Genomic DNA, 23059 nt, shown 5'->3' with positions numbered 1-23059 from the left:
AAACAGAGGGCAGAATGTGGCTTTTCTAGGCTTTCCACTTACCTCGTACTCAGCCTATCCCCCATCCTCCACTCTAGCACCCATCTCTACCCATCAGAGTCAGAGTGAACACCCATAGGGGAGGTGGCCACTGTGTGCCAGGGGTGGTGACAGGCACTAGGAGTACAGCTGATCTTCATCTGCAAGGAACTCACAGTGTAATGGGAGAGCTAGGCTAGAAGCTCCATGACGGCAGGGATTGTGTTTACGCAGTTTGCCATTATGCCCGGCATAATGTACTTAAGAAATACTTGTCGGCTGGGTGCCTGTAATCCCAACACTTTGGGAGGCTGAGGCAGGCAGATTGCTTGAGTTCAGGAGTTTGAAACTAGCCTGGGCAACATGGGCAACATCCCATCTCTACGAAAAATACAAAAATTTGGTTGGGCATGGTGGCATGCACCTGTAGTCCCACCTACTTGGGAGGCTGAGGTGGGAGGATCACTTGAGCCCAGGAGGTTGAGGCTGCAGTGAGCTGACAGTGCACCACTGAACTCCAGCCTGGGCGACAGGGTGAGACCCTGTCTCTAAAATGAAAAGAGAAGAAATACTTACTCTGTGTGTGTGTGTGTGTGTAAAACAAATAGATACATATTTTATATACAGACACAGACACACACACACACACACACACACACACACACACACAGACAGGATAGACAGGGAGGGGTGGGGGAGGGGGAACACACCAATTGCTGTATCATCCTAGTGGCACGATGAAGGTATGAACCAAGTGCTATGAGAGAAACATAAGAGAGAACAATTCCTTCCAGTGGAGAGAGAGACAGCCTCACAGCAGAAGGAGAAATTGAGCTGGGTCTGAAAGCATGAGTCAGAGTCTCCCAGGCAGAGAAGGGGGAGTGAGAAGGCCATCATGGACAGGCGGACGGGGCAGGGACACGGCAGCAAGCCCAGCGGTATGGCTGTGCAGGTGGACTCAGAGAACCCTGGGTATGGTGGAGGAGGCTGAGGGGCGGGCAGCACAGGACAGAGGAGTGCTGGGGCCATGAAAAATCTCAGGGCTACAGAGGAAAGTTAAGTCCTTCAAACCATGAAGGGTCCTGAATGCCACACTAAGGAATTTTGATTTTTAGATATTAGGCAAAAGGAACTCATTGATGCTCCCTCATTAAGGGAGTAACAGATTCCTGGCTGGACAAGAAAAGATCAGTTAGGGGAGGCTGAAACCGTCCAGGGAAGAGATGTTAAGACCTGAACCAGGACAGTGATGAATGGAATGGAAAATAAGGAGTTAGTCAGGGGAAAGGAAGCAGGGCTTCGGGGAAAGCAAAATCAGTAATAAGGCTTGATAATCACTTAGAGATAGATGGATAGAGAGAAGCAGCAGAGATGATGACTCCTGGGTTTCTGTCTTAAATCCAGTAGGTTTGTGGGGATGTTAACCAGGAAAAGGAAAACCAGAGTGAGAACAGGGTTTGTTTGTGGGTACCCAGGTGCACAAGAAGCCTAGTAGATTATGGAGACTCTGGTTCAAAGCATTTTCCACCCCTCCCTCCAATCCCTAAGAGCAAATTTATGTGGAAGGAAGTGAATATTCAGCAGCAGGATTGTTTGGTAAAGAGTCCTCAAGGTTGGCAGGAACACGGCCGTGTACTGATAAACCTGCCTGTAAATAAAAGGCAGTGCTCTCTTAAAACAACCCGCTTCCCAGCACAAGCACCTGGTTCTCCTGTTGCCACCCATACCCCCGGGCACTGTTACAGAGGGAGGGTGGCATTGCTAGTCTCACAGGCACAGTCTAGACTGGACAGAGCAACAGCTTGGCCTTTTTGGTGAGATATTTACACTTTGGTTTTTAAAGGAACAATATGCTCAGAGGCAACCCACATAGGCTGATCAGTGACGAGGAGGCTGCAGGTCATGCGGGGGATGCTAGGTGGCCTGGAGCTTTGTGGTTAACTGCCATCGTCGGAGGCTGCCATGGCCTTGGGCTGCCTGGAACTCCCCTTGCTGTGGCATCTTCTCAGTGGCTGCAGCTGACTGCTTTTTCTGGAGTGTCATATTCACTGTGGGTTGTGTCAGGGCACTGGAGGTTCTATTTTCCTGCCTCAGTGTGAGAATCAAGGTCTGTTGGCCTGCATGGCCCAAGGCAAAAGGTTGGTCTCTGTCCAGCCTGGATCACGGAGGTAGGTGATGACAGAACTGGCATGACTGGTTTCCACACGGTGTCCTGTGAGTTGATACAGCCTGGCCAAGCAGGTCTTACAGAAAATGGCCACTAGAAAATGCCCAGGAATGGAAACCAAGTCTGGTATTCCAGGAATCCCCAATAAGTGTGGTTAAAGCAGCAAAGCTTTCATGGCACAGATCAATGGAACATAGAACAGACTTCTCTGCTCTTAGTAGCAGCCTCCCCGGGTGTCAGGGGCATAAGGCAAAGGCATGCTGAGTACCTGTGCACCCACTTCAGCGAAGCAAGCTTTCTGTGTCTCTAACCCAAACTCAGTCCTGGCTCCAAATCAGCCCTTCTCCATGCAGAATCCCATGTCCCATATAAGTGACTGTTTTCAGTGGGCTGATTTGTGGAAGCTGCTTCCTCCCCTTGCCCCACCACACACATACAATATGAGCACAGCCAGTTTAACCTACAAAAGGTTGCAATCGTAGCAGCACAGGATGGGAGCAGGGGTGAGGATGATCGTGGTCCTGTCCAGTGAAGGAGGCCACCACTCTCAGTTCTTCCACAAGTGTTTTCTGACTTGGGAGGCACTATAAGGCCTGGGTGCCTGGCTCCTCTGGGACTGCGGGCATACAGTAGAGAGGCGCCTGGCTGAGGTTAGACGCACTAGTCTACAGCCCCAGGAGAAAGCACGGCCAGGGGGACAAAGCTCATGAGCCCAGCTTTATCGACACTGTGTCCCAGCCTGACAAGCCAGGCCTGTGTGGACCTGAGCCCAGAACACTACCACTCACATTTCCAAACAAGGTCACTGAGTTTCTGAATTTTCCCAAAGCCAGTATGCCTGCTGAAGTCTTGGAAAGGATCTTCTTGGGCAACAGAAACAAGTGCTAACAGAAATCCACAACGGTCTCAAGCGTTGACCTGCAGTTGCTTAAGAGCTTGTGACTAATGTCCCAGGTAAGAGGTCTGACTGCTTATTACTCAGCTGCTGTCATGGGCAGCAGGAATTGCGCGGGGAGAGAAAGTGCTGGGCCACCAGTTTTGTCAGTCAACTATTACAATCAGCTCTGCATGGGGAAGTCTTGGGACGCAGCTCTCAGAAGACACAAGTGGGCAAGACAGGGATGTGACTCATCCTGGTCACAGGATGCCCGAGGCCACAAAGGCAGGTTAGACACCTTAATCCTGATTTCAATCTAACTTTAGGCATTCTCAGAACTGTATGAGCTGTAAAGGAAATGCCATGGCTGTTCTCATACCAAGTGCTATTTAATAAGACAGATCACTCAAACTGGGATCCCAAGAGGGTTCAATTAAGATCATAATGTAATTCTAGGCTACCAGTGCTACCCTCAGCCCAAGTATCTCATACCTGCTCTATGAAGTCTGTCCTGATGTCCCAAGACAGTCATAGCAATATCAACTCTGCTCCTAGGGTGCCCAGTTTATACTTCTATGATAGCACACCCCACACTGTATTCCAGAAGGCTCTGTCTGTGCACCTGTCTTCCTTCTTAGCAGCTCCAGCATGGTCCTGGCAGAAGGTGCTGACCAAAGGGATAAACAGAAGCATTTCAGATGGACCCCAATGGGACTGCCCCGGCCAACTCAGAGCCTATCTTATTTTTAGGGGATGGAAGGACACTCCATAAACTTTGCTCCAAAGTACTTAAACTTATAAAAAGTCACATGTTTTACCCCTTAAAGATAGACTCGAGAGGGAAAAGAAGAAACCTGAAATCAAAATTTAAATTATTCTCTTTGGTGAAGCTGGAGAAAGAAAGTGATTTTGAAGGGTCAATTATTAAACAACAAGGACCAAGCAGAACACTTATCCTCGTGTTGGCTTGCATCCAAACGGAAGAGCAGAACATGGAGAGGGTGACTCAAACAAAGCCAAAGATTACAGAGCCATTTACAGTCATGGTCAGCTTCCACTCTAAAGGGAAATCATGCTTTTATTTTTTTTAAAGCAAAAGAAGTCACCCTAAGCCTCCTGACTTTAGTTTGAAATATGCAGAGGTCAGTTTTTGGCTTAGGAGTGCCTCAGCTTCCTATGCCAACATGTAACTCAGCAGTCGAACTTAACAAGGCTACACAATGAAGATTACAAGTTCATACAGGGCAGAGGCTCAAATCCTAAAATGCCAAAACCACAATTACCGGCTTGCCATTCATTAGCTCATTAAGCACCGGTATTTAATAGCTACAGCTTTTGTCATGCAAGCATAGAAGGGTAGAAAGAGTTACTCTATCCTCTGTGCTTGTCTGAAAGCTACATTGTTCTTGCTGGGTAATCAGGGTTACTTAAAATGCCCACAGTAGTTTCAGAGAGAATTCCCAAGTGATTGAAGACAAAGGAGATTCAGAAATTGGATTTATTTTGTTTCCACCATAAGCTATCCTGAGAGTAATAAAACAGATTGACATGAGTCTTACTGCTTAGATCACTAGAATCAGTTACTCTTCCAAGGGAATAAAGGAAAGCAAGTTGAGAGCTGGCTCCTTGAACAAGAATGAATCTAGGAGGCTATTTATATGAACTATTTTTAACATATTTTTCAACTTTTATCATGGGAAATTTCAAAGTAGACAAAAGTAGGGAGAATGACACAACTCCCATACCAATCACACAGCCTCGGCAGCTGCCAATGCACGTCCAAACATGCTCCCTCGCTACATCGACTCCCTCCCTCCCTGATCCATCTTTTATCAGATTATTTTGAAACAAATCCAAGATATGAGCTATTTCATCTATAAACACTTTAATATCTGACTCTAAAAGATAATAGTCTTTAATAAAGTACAACTTTGATACCCATTATCATAAGATACACAGTCAATTTATGATTTTCAGCATACTGCCATTTGTCTGTTGCTCATTTGGGGGTGGTGAGTCTGTGGGTCTGTCCAGAAAACCTGGAAAAAAGCTTTTGTGAATAACAAGAATAACAGTGTCTTCAGTGGTTAACATATACTGAATGTTCATCAAATGCTAAGTGCTTTATCTATATTCTTATTTTATCCTCAAAATAACCCTATGAAGTAGGCTGTACCCCAAGATCATATAGCTAGACAGGGGTAAAATCAGGATTCAGATTTACTTCTGCTCACCTCCAAGGCCTGGGCTTGTGACTTACTACACCAGGCCCAATCCCTTCTATGTAGCGGTGTCACTGGCCAATCCCCCTGACAGACTGTTTCCCGAAAGGACTTTAACTGAAACAAGAACCACCTGAAAGAATCAATAACTATTCTAAGATGGCACTATGATAGAGGGATGTTTTATGCATATTACTATGAAATGCATACTCGAAATACTGCAAAGCAAGGTTTTTTCTTAGCTTGTGCATAAATAGAGTTCAATGGTTTTTACACAGTCCTTGAGGATACAGGAATAGGGGAGTGCACAGCAAATCCCTCAAGTGGTCAAACGTGCAGATCATTTGCTGCCTTCTACTGAGGAGGAGGAACTAGCACGTAGGTAAGTGTGAAAAGGGGGCATCTGCCAAGTGAGTGAATGTGGGTTATGATCTTAATTTTAGAATAAAACTACTTAGGACTGGCTTGTGTTTTGAGTGTCTGGGTTTATACTTAAAGTTTTTTCAAAGCAAGACTGATTGTATTAAATGGGCAAAAGACTTTTGAAAAGTCACTGAATTAGCAAAAGCATAACATTTGGTTTCATCGTGAGTTAGACAGTAGTACCATTCATGCATCACCTGATACGAGATATCCATCCCTTCGCCCACCCAACCATTCTTTGAGTATTGTCCATGAGCCCAGCCATATGCCAGGATCTTGGGATACAATAGTAAGCAAAGGGGGCACCATCTCTACCCACAAGGGGGTGAATGTCTGGTGGGAGAAGCAGACAGATCACCACACAACTAAAGTTACAATTATCAACTGTGATGAGTGCAATGAGGAGACAACATGGGAATAGATCAAGGGATGGCCTGACCTAGCACTGGGGGAAGATTTCTCAGGAAAGTGACATTTGAACTGAGTTGTGAAGATTATTAACCAAGTGAAGAGACAGAAAGAAGGGAAAGTGAGGGTAAGGAGAATTTCAGAAGGAAGGAACAGAGGTGAGGGGGTTCCGTCAAGAAATGAAGACTAGTGTGTTTGGAGTCCTGGGTGGCGAGAGAAGGGAGCATGGAGACAGGAGAGAGCAGGGACCAGATGAGGCACGGGCCAGTGAGGATTTCAGTCTTTAGCCCAATAAACCATGGAAAACTCTGACTCAGGAGAGGGATGGCATTAGATTTTCGATTTTACAGGACTCCATATCAGATGAGTTGAGAATGAACATGAGGAGATCATTTGGGAAGCTACTAGAGTATCCAGGAGATAAATGATGGTGGCCTGGTATAGTGAGGGTGGTAAGGTAAAGAGAACTAGATGTGTCAAGAACTACTGGGGGAAAGCAATGGGATTTAGTAATGGAAGGATGTAGGGGATAAAGGGAAGGAGGCATCAGCAGGTTCTGTATCACAGAATTTATTTTGGACAGATTGAGCTACTTTTTTTAGACATACAAGTGGAGATATTTAATAAGCAGCTGAATACACATGGCTAGATGTCAAAGGGAAGGCTGGATCAGAGCTATAAATTTGAGAGTCATTACCTGGGTGTGGATGAGTTCACCTCAGCAGAAGGAATGAAATGAGGAGAGAGCCTGGGACTGAGCCTTGGGAAGAGGATCTCCTGAGGCCAAGATCTCCGGTCTTTTTTACACTGAGACTACAAAAACTAGTGACAAATTATACTCAGAGTAGGGTAGCAGAGCTGTGTGCCTAGAGAGTGGGGCCCAAATCTTTTGCTTCCATATGGGCCATCTATAGTCCAGGTAAGCTTTAAAAAGATTAAAGTCGGGCACAGTGGCTTATGCCTGAATCCCAGCCGTTTGGGAGGCCGAAGTGGGAAGATCACTTGAGCCTGGGAGGTCAAGGCTGCAGTGAGCCATGATCACACCACTGCACTCCAGCCTGGGTGACAGAGTGAAACTCTATCTTAAAAAAAAAATTAATTAATAAAATAAAAAGATTAGAAAAACATCAATCTTGTACATTCAGAATCACCCAATGAATTCTTTTCAGGTTAAATTCTCAATCTCTGCTATGTGATGTGATACTCTTGCGAGTGTAAAATTAAGAATCTTATTTTACAAAGATATTGGTCACTGCATCATATATAATTTGAAAAAAAGCTAAATTATGTATCAACCGTGGAATGACTAAATAAATTATGGTATTTCTATGACAGAATCTTATGAAAGCTGCCAAATTTTTAGGAAGGACTAAAAATGTAAGGAAATGTTTATAATAGAGTTTTTAAATATTATTTGAAAACGGGTTTTTTGATTAGAAAAGTGATATTTTCATTATATAAAATTAATCATTCCTGAGAAAAGTATAGAGAAAATGATGACGGGTTCAGTCTTCCAAACTTTTCTTCTCAATGCTACACCAACACAATATTATACAGTAACATACTTTTCTCACTTAACAATTGTCTTGGACATATTTATACCTCCTAGGCCTCTGGCTCATTCTCTATAATGGTTGCATAAAATTCCATTATAAAAATGCACCACAATTTAACCAGTTCCTCTACATAAACATTTGGGTTGTTTTAAATTTTTTGCAACTTCAAACAATGGAGTAATGAACATGATTTGCACACTTGTAGGAGTGTTTATTTAGGATACTTTTTTTTAGAAGTGGAAATGCCATATCAAAGGGCATAAATATTTAAAATTTAAACAGATGTAGAGAAACTGTCTTCCAAAAGGGTTGCATCAATTTATATTCCTACCAGTAGCACATGAAAGTGTCAATGTTTTGGCTTCCTTGTTCAGGCTAGATGGAATCATCCTTCTAATTCTTGCCAAACCGCCAGTGAAAAATGAGCTCATTGTTTCAACTTCATTTCTTGACTATTAATGCGATTAAGCTTTAAGAAGAATATATGTTTAATGGCCATTTGAATTTTTTTTTGCCTATTCACATGGTTTAACCATTTAAAAACTTGAGTTGTTTACCTTTTTGATTATTTTTTAAGAAATTCATATTATGGAATAGTAATAATTTTTAATATTGGTTGTATGGGTTGTAAATATTATTGCCTGGTTGAAGTTTTGTTTTGATATAGTCCAGTTATCAATCTTTCCTTCATAGCGTCTGGGTTTCATGACTTACTTATAGGCTGATACAATTCTAAGTGAAAGAACAGGATACAAAATTCTCTTAATTTTGTTACAGTTGTGACGGAGAGGGATAAAGAAAAGGAGGAAAGACAGGAGGAAAAAGGAGATGAGGAAAAACATAAAAGTCTATTTCTGGGTGATATGTTTATGAGTGATTTTTATTTTCTGTTTTGGATTTTCTAAATTTCCTACAGGAATCATGTATTACTTTGTTAACCAGGAAAAAGTCATTAAAATGTGTTTACATATTCTAGCTTTAATCCTTTTTTTTTTTTTTTTTTTTTTTGGTTTCTGTAGTATTTAAGGCCATAATTCCCAAGGAAGATGTGCAGGGAAAAGGACCCATTGGTCAGAGTGCAAAGGATTTCTTTTGGAACTCAGGCTCCAAGGGAATGTTGGAAAAAAACATCCTATTTGCTTAGAGAACCTGCACATTTGTAGACTTAGAATTGAACTTGTTACCGTCAGCTCATTTTTTTTTACCACAGAAATTACTTAGTGTCTACTAAGTGTCTATGATTGTCGTGGATGGCATTTATATCTTCAATAGCTCCACAATGTGTCCCTGAAGTCTGAATGAACTTAAGTATGAAAATCAATTTCCTACTAAAAGCAGCAGCATTCCTAATTATTAAATGAGGTCCCCATGCCATTTCTCCTCACAGACACTTAATCTGGTGTTCCTGAGGCTGACCTATTAGAATATCTGCTGAAGACCACGTATACGAGATGTGAACATTCATCATTATGAGGCTGAATGCAAAATACTTCATTTTATAATGAAGAAAGTCAGTAAAACAATTTCCAGCCCAGAAAGTGTTGCCAAGGCTCTTCTGAGGCTCTTCCCCACTACCCCCTCATACCTCCTCCCAGCAGCTACCTGGGATGAGAAATGACAAAAATGACTCCTATTTGAATCTGGTTATTTCACCCTCTTTCAAACAGGGCTGGGGGGGAGGATTGCTTGAGCCTAGGAGATTGGGACCATCCCAGGCAATATAGTGAGACCTGTCTCTACAAAAATTTTATTTATTTATTTATTTATTCATTCATTCATTCATTCATTCATAATCTCATTCTGTAGCCCAGGCTGGAGTGCAGCAGCGTGATCATAGCTTACTGCAGCCACGACCTTCTGGGCCCAAGCGATCCTCTCACCTCGGTCTCCAAGTAGTTGGCTCTCCAGGCACACACCACCACACCTGGCTAATTTTTAAATTTTTTATAGAGATACGGTCTCGTTATATTGCCCAGGCTGGTCCCAAACTCTTAGGCTCACGTGATCCTCCCTCCTCAGCCTTCCAAAGTGCTGGGATTGCAGGTGTGAGCCACTGTGTCCAGCTATATAAAATTTTTTAAAAACTTAGCCAGGTATGGTGGCACACTCCTGTAGGTCCAGCTACTTGGGAGGCTGGGGTGAGAGGACTGCTTGAGCCCAGGGGTTGGAGGCTACACTGAGCTATGATTGTGCTACTGCACTCCAGCATGGGCAACAGAGCAAGATCCTGTCTCAAAAAACAATAATGAAACAAAGAAACAAACAAACAGGGCACAGACTCACAAACTAATTCCCATAGACTAGGTGTTGGTCTTCGTCCTGTTCTGGGTGTTTGATGCCCTTGACGTGTAGGCAGTATGTTCCCACCATCACCACTGCAGATACACAGGACCAACTTAAGTTGAGCAAAGGGACTCAGAGATTTCCCCTCACTTTGTCTCATGGTAGAAAAAATATACCAAAAAAACCCCATTCGCTGACTCTCTGGACAAATACAGAGGAAATGAGTTTGATAAACATCCTCAGTGTACCAATCATACATCTCCTTAGGACCATCAAATAAATGAGCCATCAAGCTGACAGCTGAGCCTCATAATTTTTTTTTCTTTTTCTTTTTTTTTTTGCATTCCACATCCCCTGTCACTATCCCACCCAGGAGAGCTGAAATTCCCTGGCTGAAGTGGTGCAAATTTATTTAGCAGCTCCTGACAGTACTTTTATTTTATGGTTGCCAAGAAAACCTCTCTCACAGACTCTCCTTGCCAAAATGCTCAGACATGACACCTGGCAGTGGGTCAGCTTATAGATGCACTCAGTGATGAAACACAGGAAGGCCAGAGGACTTCAGGCAAAGACACCAGGAGACAACAGACCTTTGGTGGCTAAGGGTCTCCTGACCACAGGGCCTTGCTCTGATAACACAGACTGGATGCTGCGGCCACAGTACACTTGGATCTGACAGTCCAAGGGGCATAAAACAGCCAACAAGCCAAATCTCTTCCCCAGTGCAGACAGCCAAGTGCAGCTGACCCACAGAAACCACTGAGTCGGCTTTGCTTCCCGGAGGCAGAATCCAACAAGGAAATGAAGGTTTTCTGATAGCCAGTCACTCAAAGGCAGGAGGACAAACGGGATCAAAGAGCCATGGCAGATTCTGAGAGCCAGCAGCCAGGAACAGGATAGGTATGAAGGACCCCTTACTGGCTGGCTGCCTGCAGGGCACGTGCATGAAGATGACAGAATGGTTTTGAATGAGGAGAAATCAGAAATCAGTTCCCTCTTTAACATTAATATCTTAATCACAACCAGGGGTGCCTGTGGCACAGAATAAGGATGGGCAAGGACGGATGGGTCCTGCTAGCTTTATGCTGGACACATGGCACGAAGACCAACAAACGAGTTCATAGAGTGAAACTATTAAATGTTCCAGGGCACACAGTGCTAGGTAAATGCTAGCCATTATCAGCACTGTCACTGTGGCTGTTATTAAATGGATAATGCTATGGCTCTCATCCTCAGGAAGGTAAGCCAGACACCCGAGCCGTCATACAAATACACAGAGCAAAGAGTAATCAGACGTCTTAGCCTGTCTACCCATCCTGGTCCCCTCTAATGGAAACAGTGCTATTCTTACTAGAGGAACACAGACCCTACCAGCACTGAGGCTAGCTCCTCGAAGACATTCGATTGTCAGAAAATAGCAATGTCCTTGCTTTGCCACCGTTGGAACTTTTCTTCGACTTGGGAAAAGCAAGCAGTGAAAGTTGCAGCCATTTGCTGTCCCAGTGCACGGCCTTGCATAAAGTGTGAAAAGGGAGGTGGTGATGAGGAATGCTTTACGACAGGAAAGAGGTGAATTTACGGGACCAACCTCAGGAGGGATGTGCAGGCTGCTTTTGGCAATTGGCTAAATGCAAACTGTTGCCAGCATTAGTAATGCCTTACACAGTATCAGAGGGGAGGCAGCCTGCCCACTAGAATCAGTACTGTGGCCACCTCAGCAGGTCTCATCTGGTTCCCTGCTATCCCCATTAGAGATTAAACCTGAGCCATCTAAACAGAAACCTCTGAAAAACACAAGAGGACACTTGTACTCCAGAACCACTCACAGGCTCTTGGAATTAAAAACATACCTCACATTTTACTTCTAGATTATAGATGACATTGCTTGGTTCTCTAATTATGTTTTGCATAAAAGGTTTTGCATCTCCCAACTGGATGACAAACTCTAAGGTCAGGTCTGAAATATTTCTCATATCATCTTTAGAATGTTGATCACGGGCTGGACACAAGACGGCAACACACACAGTAAAGTTCAGGGAATTTTACTGATTTCCTACCAATACTGGACTCACATCATAGTAACATGTGCAAAAGACATCACATTTTCCCCTAAGAAATTTCCCTTGGGAGAACTCACTGGTACTTCTTGAGCACTCACTCTGGCCCCAGCACTTGGTTTTGCAACCAAAGGGCCCAGTTTTCCCAAATAGCCATTTAGTTGTTTTCTTTAAGTACTTACATGTGGAGACACTGTCTGAAGAATGTTTCTAATTTTGTGTCACAGCATTCTTTTTTATTTATTTATTTATTATTATTATACTTTAAGTTTTAGGGTACATGTGCACAATGTGCAGGTTAGTTACATATGTATACATGTGCCATGCTGGTGCGCTGCACCCACTAACTCGTCATCTAGCATTAGGTATATTTCCCAATGCTATCCCTCCCCCCTCCCCCCACCCCACATCATAGCATTCTTAATAAAAGTCATTATTAAATGTGCAAGTGTGAGTTATTATAACTTCCTAAGACCTTAAAAGTAAACAGAATTCAAAAATCAGGGAAAATTTATTTTTTAGCCTATGTGTGTTACTTTTGTTTAAAAAGTGTCACCGCCATACATGCTAGCAAAAGTAGCAGATGACTGGACTAACATTCTTCTTGCCTAAATGCTGGACTAATCTTGACCCAATAGTGGCTATTTCAGTTTGGAGCCCTGTGCCATATAGACAGATGAGCCAAGGACAACTTCCCAACCATGCTTTTACAGTTGCCTCCCTCAATCTGCTTCCCTCCCCTACCCAAGTGGCCTTGGGGAGGTCATACCACATCTCATCTGTCTGTCTGATTTCAATGGGCAGCATATTGTGAGGCTACAGGCACAGACTTTAGAGCCTGATTAGCCGAGTTTAGTTTTAGTTTTACTAGCTGTGTGATCTTGGGCAAGTTACTTAACCACTCTGGGCTTATTTCCTCATCAAGAAATGTAGATAACAACAGTTCCTCCCTCATAGAAATGATGAGTTACTTAATGTGAATGGTTTAGCATAGCGCCTGGAATGCATTAAGTGCTATAGAGCCCTTGGCTATTATTTATTCATCAACAAGAAAGATAATATCTACATGGCCTATTGTCATGATTTTTATGAGAATCGATATTGATAAAGAGTAAAAATAAGCTTTGTAAATTCTAGATAACTACTGTAAGCTTTTGCATTTTGGGCAGGTATGCCTACTATTAAGTGACACATCTGACTTATGAACTGCTTTCTGGGTAACAGAGCCAGGAGCCAAAGCCAGATGGGTCATACAGTGACATGGTCTGGCACCAGTACCTTGGGCAATGAGCAAAATGCCTCCAGAACTGGTTAAACCCAACCAGCCACAACACCTTCGTCTATTGACATCTCTGCTAAGACGAAATTCTGATGCATTAAGATATAGGAATTAAGATCTCTGTTTAGTGTCAAGTGCCCAGGTCGGTACAATGACAAAAAGCTGGCTTAAGTTGAGGGTCATTCGGTTCATCCTAGACTGTCAAACGCCACTGAATTCACCACAGGTGACTGGTTCTGCTGAGTAGAATAAGTTGAACAAGGATAAGGGAAGTCACTGAATCCTGTTGCTATCCACACCACCACAGTGGCTGGAGAACTTTATTTCCATTCTGGAGAATTTCAAATCTCCAGAAATAAAACACAAAATTCCCAGGAAGTGAAACAGTATCTGTACTTCATGACGTAATCAAATAAAATTCAACTGTACAGCCAGTCCTTGTTCTTCACCCTCTCCCTGTCTATTGCTTAGGACCCATACCCAACAGCAGATGCTGGTTTGACACTCAGTGGTGTGATAAAACCCAGATCATGCAAGGCCACCTGCAGACTTTTTAAATTTTTCACTGTTATAAACAATTCTGTGATAAATGAAGGAATCTTTTTGACATGTCTGAATCTATGAATATTTTTATCATGTATTTTCACAAATAAGCAATCAACTCCAAGTGCCATGTTCACATTTAAGAATTTATATCAATGCCACTGCACTGGTGTTTGCCTTCCTTGGTCATGGGGACCAAAAGAGGCAGGTAGAGAGAACAAATTTCAAAATCCCGCCTGGGCTGTTATATGACTTATTTCTCCACCTAAAATGCAATCTCCATGAGGAGACTCATTGCGTTCATTTCTATATCTTTATATTTCGGGGTTCCCTTCAGTGCCTAACACGGTGCTTTGCAAATAGCAGGCCCATAATAAATGGCTATTAATCTGAACAGCAACTCCCTCCCTGACCATTGGGTTTGGCTAGGTTCCCAGGAGACCGCAGTGAGGAAGGATTAGGGAGGATGTTGGGGGAGCTGGGTGGATTCTGGTTTGTGCTGGGACCCTGGTACCCATCTGGGACCTCTAGAGCCAACGTGAAGCTGCTATTGCCTGCAGAGGTCCCCTGTCTTGGGGATGACCTAAGACCAGGACAGCATATTCTGTGGCTCTCAAGTCCACCCCAGACCAGGTGTCAATCCTTCAAGACCAGTCTAGAATCAAACTGATTCCAAGAGATAACAATTTGCCCTGCTTGGTGACTGCCTGTTCATGTTTGGCTTATAGATGAGAAAAACCTTTGTTCCTTTTTTTTTTTTTTTTTAAAGGAGAGGAGTATTAAAAATTGCACTGACTGCTCAAACAGGATTTACATGAATTTAACTGGCTACTGCAGGACACAGTGAACTCTTGGAGTGGCTTCTGTTATTAAGACAGGGTCCGTGAGCAGACAGGTCAGACAGGTCAGCCAGGTTGGACAGCAGGCTGGTGTCCTGGTATCCCTGGCACGTTCTGATGGAGACAGATTCTTCCCTTTCTTCAGAGGCAGTAGGCGTAGGTGAAGCGGGGTAGGCATGCTGGAATGCTGGTGCTATCTGGTGACTGTTCAGGTGAGTTAGTCAAAGGACAAGAAGAAGAACTGTCTTGAGTTAGAAAGCAGGGACTCTGGTCTTAGCTCTGTCACGTTTCTGGGCCTCAGTTCCCTCATCTGTAAAATGATGGGATGGGACACGCTGATATTCCCTCCACATTTCTAACATCAGTCAATCACTATATCCTCACATACGTCCTCTTCTGCCCAGGGCAATGCTACTCAAAGTGTGGTCCACAAACTGCTGCTCATCTGCAAACTGGCGCTGACCCATGGTGAGGTAAAAGTAGAGGCACAGAGTTTTTAGAAACTTTTATAACTATTTGACAGTACGACAAACTATCATACTGTCATACTACATGACAACATATGTCCGCTGAATCTAATAATAAAAATGTGGGCTTCTGTTTTATATGTATTTGGAAATTTCATTTTTCTAGTAATTTACTTTTAATATATTTTATAAAAAGTATTGGTCCTAAACGGACCGAAAAAGGAAAAATTAAAACGCATTGGTTTACCGCCACAGATAAATGGAAGAGCCCATTTCTCTCCTGGGCTGACTTCTTCACTCTTAACTGAAGCTTCTCTGTCTCCAAAGCCTCTGCATCCCTTCCTAGGCCAAGTTTGGTGTCTCTCCGCCTGCGCTCCAATGGTGTTTGGTACATACTTCTAATGACAGCATTTCTTGCACTGATTGTATCTGTTGGTTTCCCTGCAGATCTTCTCCATGCTTATTTCAGCTCTCTTGTCCTAGAACAAGGTACCTGGCACAAGGATGGGTAGCCAATTAAGTACTAACTGAACTGAACAAGCTCTGAGTTTCTTACCTTAAGCTTTGTTTGCATTCCCTTTATCCATACACCCCTTGAGTGTAAAGTGTAAAGTTCTACGCATGGTGGATGCTAAGGAACTGAGGAAGCAATGGTGAGAACTGCTTTCTGCATCCGGTGGTAAATCTTTTATGCTACCATTCCCATTGTGCTGTTCCTTTTCCAGCTCTCAGTCTGATCCTACTGTTACTGTAAGTGTCAGCTTGGGCAACACAGTGAGACCCTGTCTCTATAAAATTTTTTTTAAAACTAGCTGGGTGTGGTGGTGTGTACCTGTAGTCCCAGCTACTTGGGAGACTGAGGTGGAAGGATCATGTGAATCCAGGAGTTTGAGGATAAGATCATGCCACTGCACTGCAGCCTGGGTGACAGAACAGGATCCATGTCTCCAAATAAATGAACAAACAAACTTATTTAAAAAACCCCCAAAACAAAGAAAATTGGGCTTGTAGGTACAAAAGCCAGTGACTAATGTGTGTGGCTGGTGATTAAAAATCCTTACAAACCAGACAAGACAAATCACTCCTGTACATCTTGTGTAAAATTAAAAGGTCAGCCAGGAAGAAAAGGAATGATGAAATTTCTTAAGTTCTTCATCAAGCTGAAAAGCTCATTTGATGCTTTGGGTTTTTTTAAAAAAGGCATTTCATGGAAAACTCCCAAACCAGAAGAGATGGAATATTACATAGGAAACCATTTAAAAGCTCAGAAAATCCTTTAAGCCCAAATCAATGAATGCAATTCCCATCATATGGAACTCATTTCTTTTTGAAAGTCAGTAAGTCAAAAATTTTTTACCAGGAATCGGCTGGTTCCCCCTGCATTTTTTCCAGAGAAGGCAGTTTGGGAACACAGTTCCAGAACCTCAGCCTCATGAGTTCTACTCCTGGATTTTCCTGGATTGTCTCTCTGAGGCTGTGGAAAAATTCTCTTTCCCTTTCTGCTTCTGAGCCCTGCTTTTAAAAAAAAAAAGGGGGGGTCATGTGACCATCTGCCCAGTTTCAGGATGTACTGTATGAAATCCTGTCCCCAGAGCTCCCTGAGTGCTTCTGAACCCCAGAGCCAGACAGCCTATGCTCACGTAGAGTTTGTAGAACACAAGCAAGCACCACAGACATGACAAGTGATATATTTTCCCATTAGAAAAGGAACTCTATTCCTCAAATTAAAAAACAGAATCAACTGATGAAAAAAATTTACCAAAATTCAAGATCTGAAAAACATGAATTATTTGAAAGTAGAACATTTTAACTGTCTGATCTAGGTAATAAACAAGCTAGAGTTCCAGCCACTCAGATAAAAACTGCAGTTTCACTCTGAGTTTTACAGCCTTTCCATACAATGTTCTATCCGCCCACAGAGTCTGGATCCCGTTGACACAGAAGTGAACTTGAAGTTTTTGATCTGGGTTGCGTGACACATTCCTGACTAGAAAGGTGGTGCTATCTCTCCTCCTGTAACTTTCCACTGATGCAAAGGAGGTCACAAGCGCCAGGAAGCAGCAATGACAAGCATTTGTGGGCAGAGGATCATGTGCCAAGGCGGGGCACAAGAAGCATTTATGCCATCTTATTGGCACACATCGGGGAGGCTATGCGCCTTTGTAGTTTATGCCATAAAGGAGCCAAGCCACCAAGCTATGGCTCTGGGGATGCCTTTTCTTTCTTATGTGGTTCAGGAGGCAAGGAGCTTTCTTCACCCTGCCAGGCCCTCAGAGGTGAGGACTTGGAGCCATCGGAGAGGCTCTGGCAGTTCTAGATTGGGGGCTGCCCCAATCTGACTCCTAGCTGGCTGGAGCCAGGTGTGACAGGTGAGTTGCCTGGCAGGGTGCCCTTTGCCCTCCTAGGAGCTCCCCAGGCAGGCTCTGCAGTGGGCCTTCTACAGGAGGCTTTGCAGTGGGTATTCGCCCTGGACCACAGTCACCTGCCAGGCATTGGCTCTCAAGAGCAGAACCACAGGTTTAATAATTCCACATCTGAACCAAATGGAGACAGTTAATTATCCCACTTGCTAGTGCCAAGGAAAACTCACCGGCTATGTGAAAAGGAAGAACTGATGGATAATATGAGCAGAGGCTCTATTTGAGTCATTAAACCAAAGAGGAGCGTTCACTGTGTGGTGACTCTATTTTCAGGCAAATTGGAGGCAACTAAACACTTAAATCCTACCTAAGTCTCACCACTCCTAAGTGTCTCCTCTGGAGACTCCTCCTCCTCCACCCTCCCTTGTAGGGTAGCTGGTTCCCTAAGGTTCTGTTCTTGGCTCTTGCCTGGGTTTACTTCCAGCATTCCTGCCACACCATATGGTACCTTTGTACAAATTAGAAAAAGGTGCCCCTTTCTCAAGACATCTGACTGCCATCTGCCAGAAAATTCAATCATTGCACAAATCTACGATGACTAGGATACGGTGGCACTCCCTAGGGTTGTTCAGGGCCCGATCTGCCCAGTTGTGCACAGTTGCCCTGCTTGGCACTCTACCTGTGCAGTTGAGTCCCGTGACTTCAAGTATTCCCCTAGACAGATGGCTCCCCAATCTAAATCCCTATCCTGACACCTCTCTCTGGAGGGCCAGACCTGCATCTCTAACTGCTTTATGGGCAAAACTACCAGAAGTGTTTCTTCAAACACAAAAAAATAAAAACTAAACTGCACACTGTTGCTGTCCCTACTCAGTTAAAAGCTCCTTCACTAGAAATCTTGGAGTCATCTTTAATGCCTACTCCTTGGTCCCTCATCCACGTCATCGGACTCCCTTCGATGTGAATCACTCCCCCTCCTCTTTTCCTTTCTCTTCCCACCATTACTGGCTTTCCCCAAGCTGTGACTGTTTCTTGCCTGACCTATGAGAAGACCTCCTACTTGAACTCCTGGCTTCCAGGCTTACTCCTCTGTACTCTAACACACTGCATTTATTTCCTGTTAGTCTCTTCCTCAAAAACCTCTGATGGCTTCTATTGAAAGGCAAGTAAAATAAAGCCCACACTTCCTAGCCCAACATTCAAAACCTTCCAGGTTCTCACTCCCATCTACCTCAGCTGCCAGCTCTGCCCTGCACCTTCCCAGGCTCTGGTCCTCTGGTCATACCGAGTCCTCATGATTCCTTAGCACAGGACGCTTTTCTGCCTCCATGCCTCTGTCCTTATCACTATGTCTACCTAGCATGGACTTCCCTGTTTCACTGTTAATGGAAAACTTGCATATCAGAATCAAGTGTCACCTCTTCAAGGCCTCCACTGAACCTTTCCGTCAGCATTCATAGTTTTTTTTTGTTTGTTTTTCTGAGACGGAGCCTCACTTTGTCACCCAGGCTGGAGTGCAGTGACGTGATCTTGGCTCACTGCAACCTCTGCCTCCCAGATTCAAGTGATCCTCCTGCCTCAGCCTCCCAAGTAGCTTGGATTACAGGAACCCACCACCATGCCTGGCTAGTTTTTATTTTATTTTATTTTATTTTTATTTATTTATTTATTTTTGTATTTTTAGTAGAGACAGAGTCTCACCATGTTGGCCGGGCTGGTTTTGAACTCCTGACCTCAAGTGATCTGCCCACCTTGGCCTCCCAAAGTACTGGGATTACAGGCATGAGCCACCACACCCAGCCAACATTCATAGTTGCCTTTTCTAAGCTCTCACTGTATTCTGTTTGCATTTCACTCTGAGCATTTATGGTACCATATCTTACATTGTCAATTTATGCGTGTTTAGAATTCCCAGTAGACTAAATCCTGAGAGCAAAGATTCTGATTTATCTTTTGATCTTCAGAGGCAAGCAGCACAAAGCAGGCGCCCAGGACCTGTTGAACCTGGTAACTTAATGGCGGAGAAGTCTCCTTCATGGTCAAACAAAGCCCATGGATGACTTAACAATGGTCTCTGAGTCTGCGTGTTTTCAAAGTGTCAGCCAACAAAGGGCTAATGAGTGTGTTGCAGTATGCCAGTCATAGGGTGAAGGGCATTCTCCAAACTCAAAAAGTCATTTAAGACACAAATACATATTTATGCCGTAATTTACAATCTGCATCAAATGCAATTCCTGAAAACTGCAAACTCTGGCACCTTGGAGAGGGAATGGCAGGATTCAGGGGCCTCTTTCTGGAGTCCACTTGTATCTCTGCATAGCTCTCCAGACCCTGGACTGGCTCAGACCCAGCTCCCAATGCTAATAATGCATTACAGGAATCTGAACATTAATCAGAATAATGGTCACCTTGGAGAAGGTGAGAACATGGATGTGAATCAAGTGAGGACAAATGGGATGCATACAAATCTAATTGGTAGCACTGTCTTGAGAAAATAACAGAAAAAAACTTGACTGTAGGTTCTGACTGAGCAAAACAGTGTCCTCACGCTTCACTCTTCAAGATACATCTAGAGAGTCAAGAAAGTTAGCAATAAAAAAGACCATTTACAACACATGGCCTCATATACAAGATAAACTCAACCATCTTACCCACGTTTTTCATCTTTACCGTATGTGATATTGGGACATCCAAACCCACTCCTCTTATCTGAGACCAGATCCAATTTCTGGGAAAGAAATGACCAGGAGCATAAAGATACCCAGATGGAAACTGGGGAGGGGTAGACTGACTGCTTTTCTGACACAATGGACTTTATACATCCTCCTCCTGCAGAAGACTGACCAGAACATACAAAAGGAAGCGCTTTCAAATTTAACTGATCATTTTACCCAACTATCAAGGCTCTGTCTTGTTTCCCTTTCGCTGTCAGTAAGATGGCCTTAATAATACTGTTAACAAAGCCACCCTCTATCACTGTGCCTAGAGAGGAAACAATTCCTCTGTCACTACCTAGAGGGGAACACAACTCTAATCTCTGCATCACTTTGATTCTATGATCTGTGCTGCTCCCTCCCCTTTGATGCTTCTGAAACAGGAATGTTCCTTAAAACGGACGGCCAAAAAAACACTTGCCAGCTGCTAGTACAGTTGTTTTAATCAAATCAGCAATCATGGGCATTTTGTGAGCTGTGGTTTTTTTAAATCAAGGAAATACAGTAGCTTTTATCATGTCAATTGCCGTGTCGATTGCCATGTTAAAGGTTGGAGGACCAAAGGGAAGAGGATTTTTAAAAATAACTGCTTTATTAAGGAATAACTGACATACAAAAAGCTGTATTTAATGTATGCAACTTGATGCGTTTGGAGAGGTGTATACCTGTAAAATCATCACACTGTCAGTGCAATAAACCTATACATCATCTTCAAAGGTTTCCTCCTGCCTCCTTTGTGTTTTTTCTTGGTGATAAGAGCACTTAAGATGTACTCTCTTAGCAAAATTTTAAGTATACAGTACAGCATTGTTAATCATAGGTCTTATGTTGTACAGTAGGATTTCCAGAGCTTATTTATCTTGCATAACTGAAATTTTGTACCCTTTGATCAACATCTTCCCATTTCTCTGTCCCCCAACCACCCTTGGCAACCACCATTCTACTCCCTGCTTCTATGAATTTGACTATTTTAGATTCCATATACGAGTGAGATCATGCAGTATCTGTCTTTCTGGGTCTGCCTTATTTCATTTGGCATAATCTCCTCCAGGCCCACCCACACTGTCTGGAATAATAGGATTTCCTTCTTTTTTAAGGCTGAATAATATTCCATAGCAAATTTTCTTTATCTATTTGTCTGCAGAAGGACATTTACATTGTTTCCATATTTTGACTATCGTGAACAACGCTGCAATGATCATGAGAGTGCAGACATCTCTGAGATCCAGATTCCAATTCCTTTGGTTATAGATCCAGGAATGGGATTGCTGGGTCATATGATAGTTCTATTTGTAATCTTTTTGAGGAACCTACATATTGTTTTGCTTAGTGGCTGCACCAATTTACATTTCCACCAATAGTGCATAGGGTTCCCTTTTCTCCACACCCTTGCCAACACTTGTCCTCTGGTTTTTTGATAACCATCCTAACACGTATGAGGTGATATTTCATTGTGGTTTTCATTTGCATTTCCCAGATGGTTAGTGATGTTGAGCAACTTTTCATAAACCTACTGGCCATGTGCGTATCTTCTTTGGAGAAATGTCTATTCAGGTCCTTTGTCCATTTTAATCAGGTTATTATTATTAGTTTTTGCTATTGGTTGTATAAGTTGCTTATATGCTTTGGATACTAACCCCTTATCAGATCTGCAACTATTTTCTCCCTTTCCATAGGTTGCGTTTTCATTTTGTCAAGTGCTTCCAGTCCTATGTAGCAGCTTTTTAGTTTGAGGTACTCCCTCTCACTTATTTTTGCTTTTGTCGGCGTGCTTTTGGTGTCCAAGGGAAGATGATTTTAGCAGGGAAATTTAGGGCTTAGACATGTGCATTCACCTTCAAAGAAAACAGTCTGTGGTCATTCCATTTGAAGACCCCATTGCCTTAGAAGAGGCTTCATGGATGGCCCCTGCCTGTAGGAGCTTTCTTACTGTTCCACACTATTTCATTACATGCCTGTTCAAGAAGAGCCAGTGACCATAGGGAAGATCAGGCAGCCAGGTCCCTGCTTCTTAGCGTTTTTTTCTTTTCTTGGTAGCCTGAGAATAAAGAGCCCCAGGGCAGTTAGTTCAGGGCTGCTTCCACCCTTCATGGAATTCTGAAGAGAAACTTTCTGGAAGAGTGGTAGGGGGAGGGGTTGGGTAAAGAAGAAGAGAAGACGAGCTTTCCAGAGAAACTCATGCGAGAGTCCAGGGGGGTTCACATTTGGTTCAGGACTAGAAATAGCCCCCATCCCTGGACTGGCCGGGACTTCACTTACCCACCCCCCTGACTTCAATCAGAGCTGGGACGCACAACTCCACTGATGTGAGGCCTGCTTGGTGCACCGAAGTTCCTCCTGCTGACTCACACTGAAGTACCGCTGCAATATGGAGAAATTCCATGACAAAAGAGAGTATTCCTGACATTTTTCCAAGCACTCAGATTTTCCAGTAGATTGCACTGAGCACAGTATTTCTTCATCCAAACTGCGTAGGAATAGCTCAATGTTTCCAAAGTGAAGTGGAAAAACTCACTGTGGTAGTAAAACTCTAATGCTGCTCTCTTTTTCTCCGAGACCCACAAGGGGACCTATTGAAATGTAAGACTGAACCAGGCCTGGTAGGCATTGATGTGGAACTAAAGTATACCTGAGGACTCTGGAAAAAGTGAATATGCGACCAGAGCCAAATGCAACCTGGGGACACTTCCTGTGGGTCTGGCTCGGGGCTCCTCACCTTTCTTAACTGAGCTTTAGGTGAATGGATATGCAAGTCCCCTCTGGTTAGAACCGTGAGACAGGAGTGTCCCCATTGGCCTCTACTCTGAAGGTATTTGAGTTTGAAACCCCAGATAAAATACTGCTAC

General features: G+C 43.5%; 1 protein-coding gene across 1 annotated transcript in view; it reads right to left on the bottom strand.

Moving 5' to 3' along the window:
• Positions 1 to 23059, bottom strand: part of PRKCH (protein kinase C eta) — a 228023-nt gene that overhangs the window by 21725 nt on the left and 183239 nt on the right. The gene's annotated exons all lie outside the window — the stretch shown is intronic.

The sequence above is a fragment of the Pongo pygmaeus genome, chromosome 15, assembly GCF_028885625.2.
Source record: "Pongo pygmaeus isolate AG05252 chromosome 15, NHGRI_mPonPyg2-v2.0_pri, whole genome shotgun sequence".
NCBI lineage: Eukaryota > Metazoa > Chordata > Mammalia > Primates > Hominidae > Pongo > Pongo pygmaeus.
This window is presented reverse-complemented; position numbering and strand designations above follow the sequence as displayed.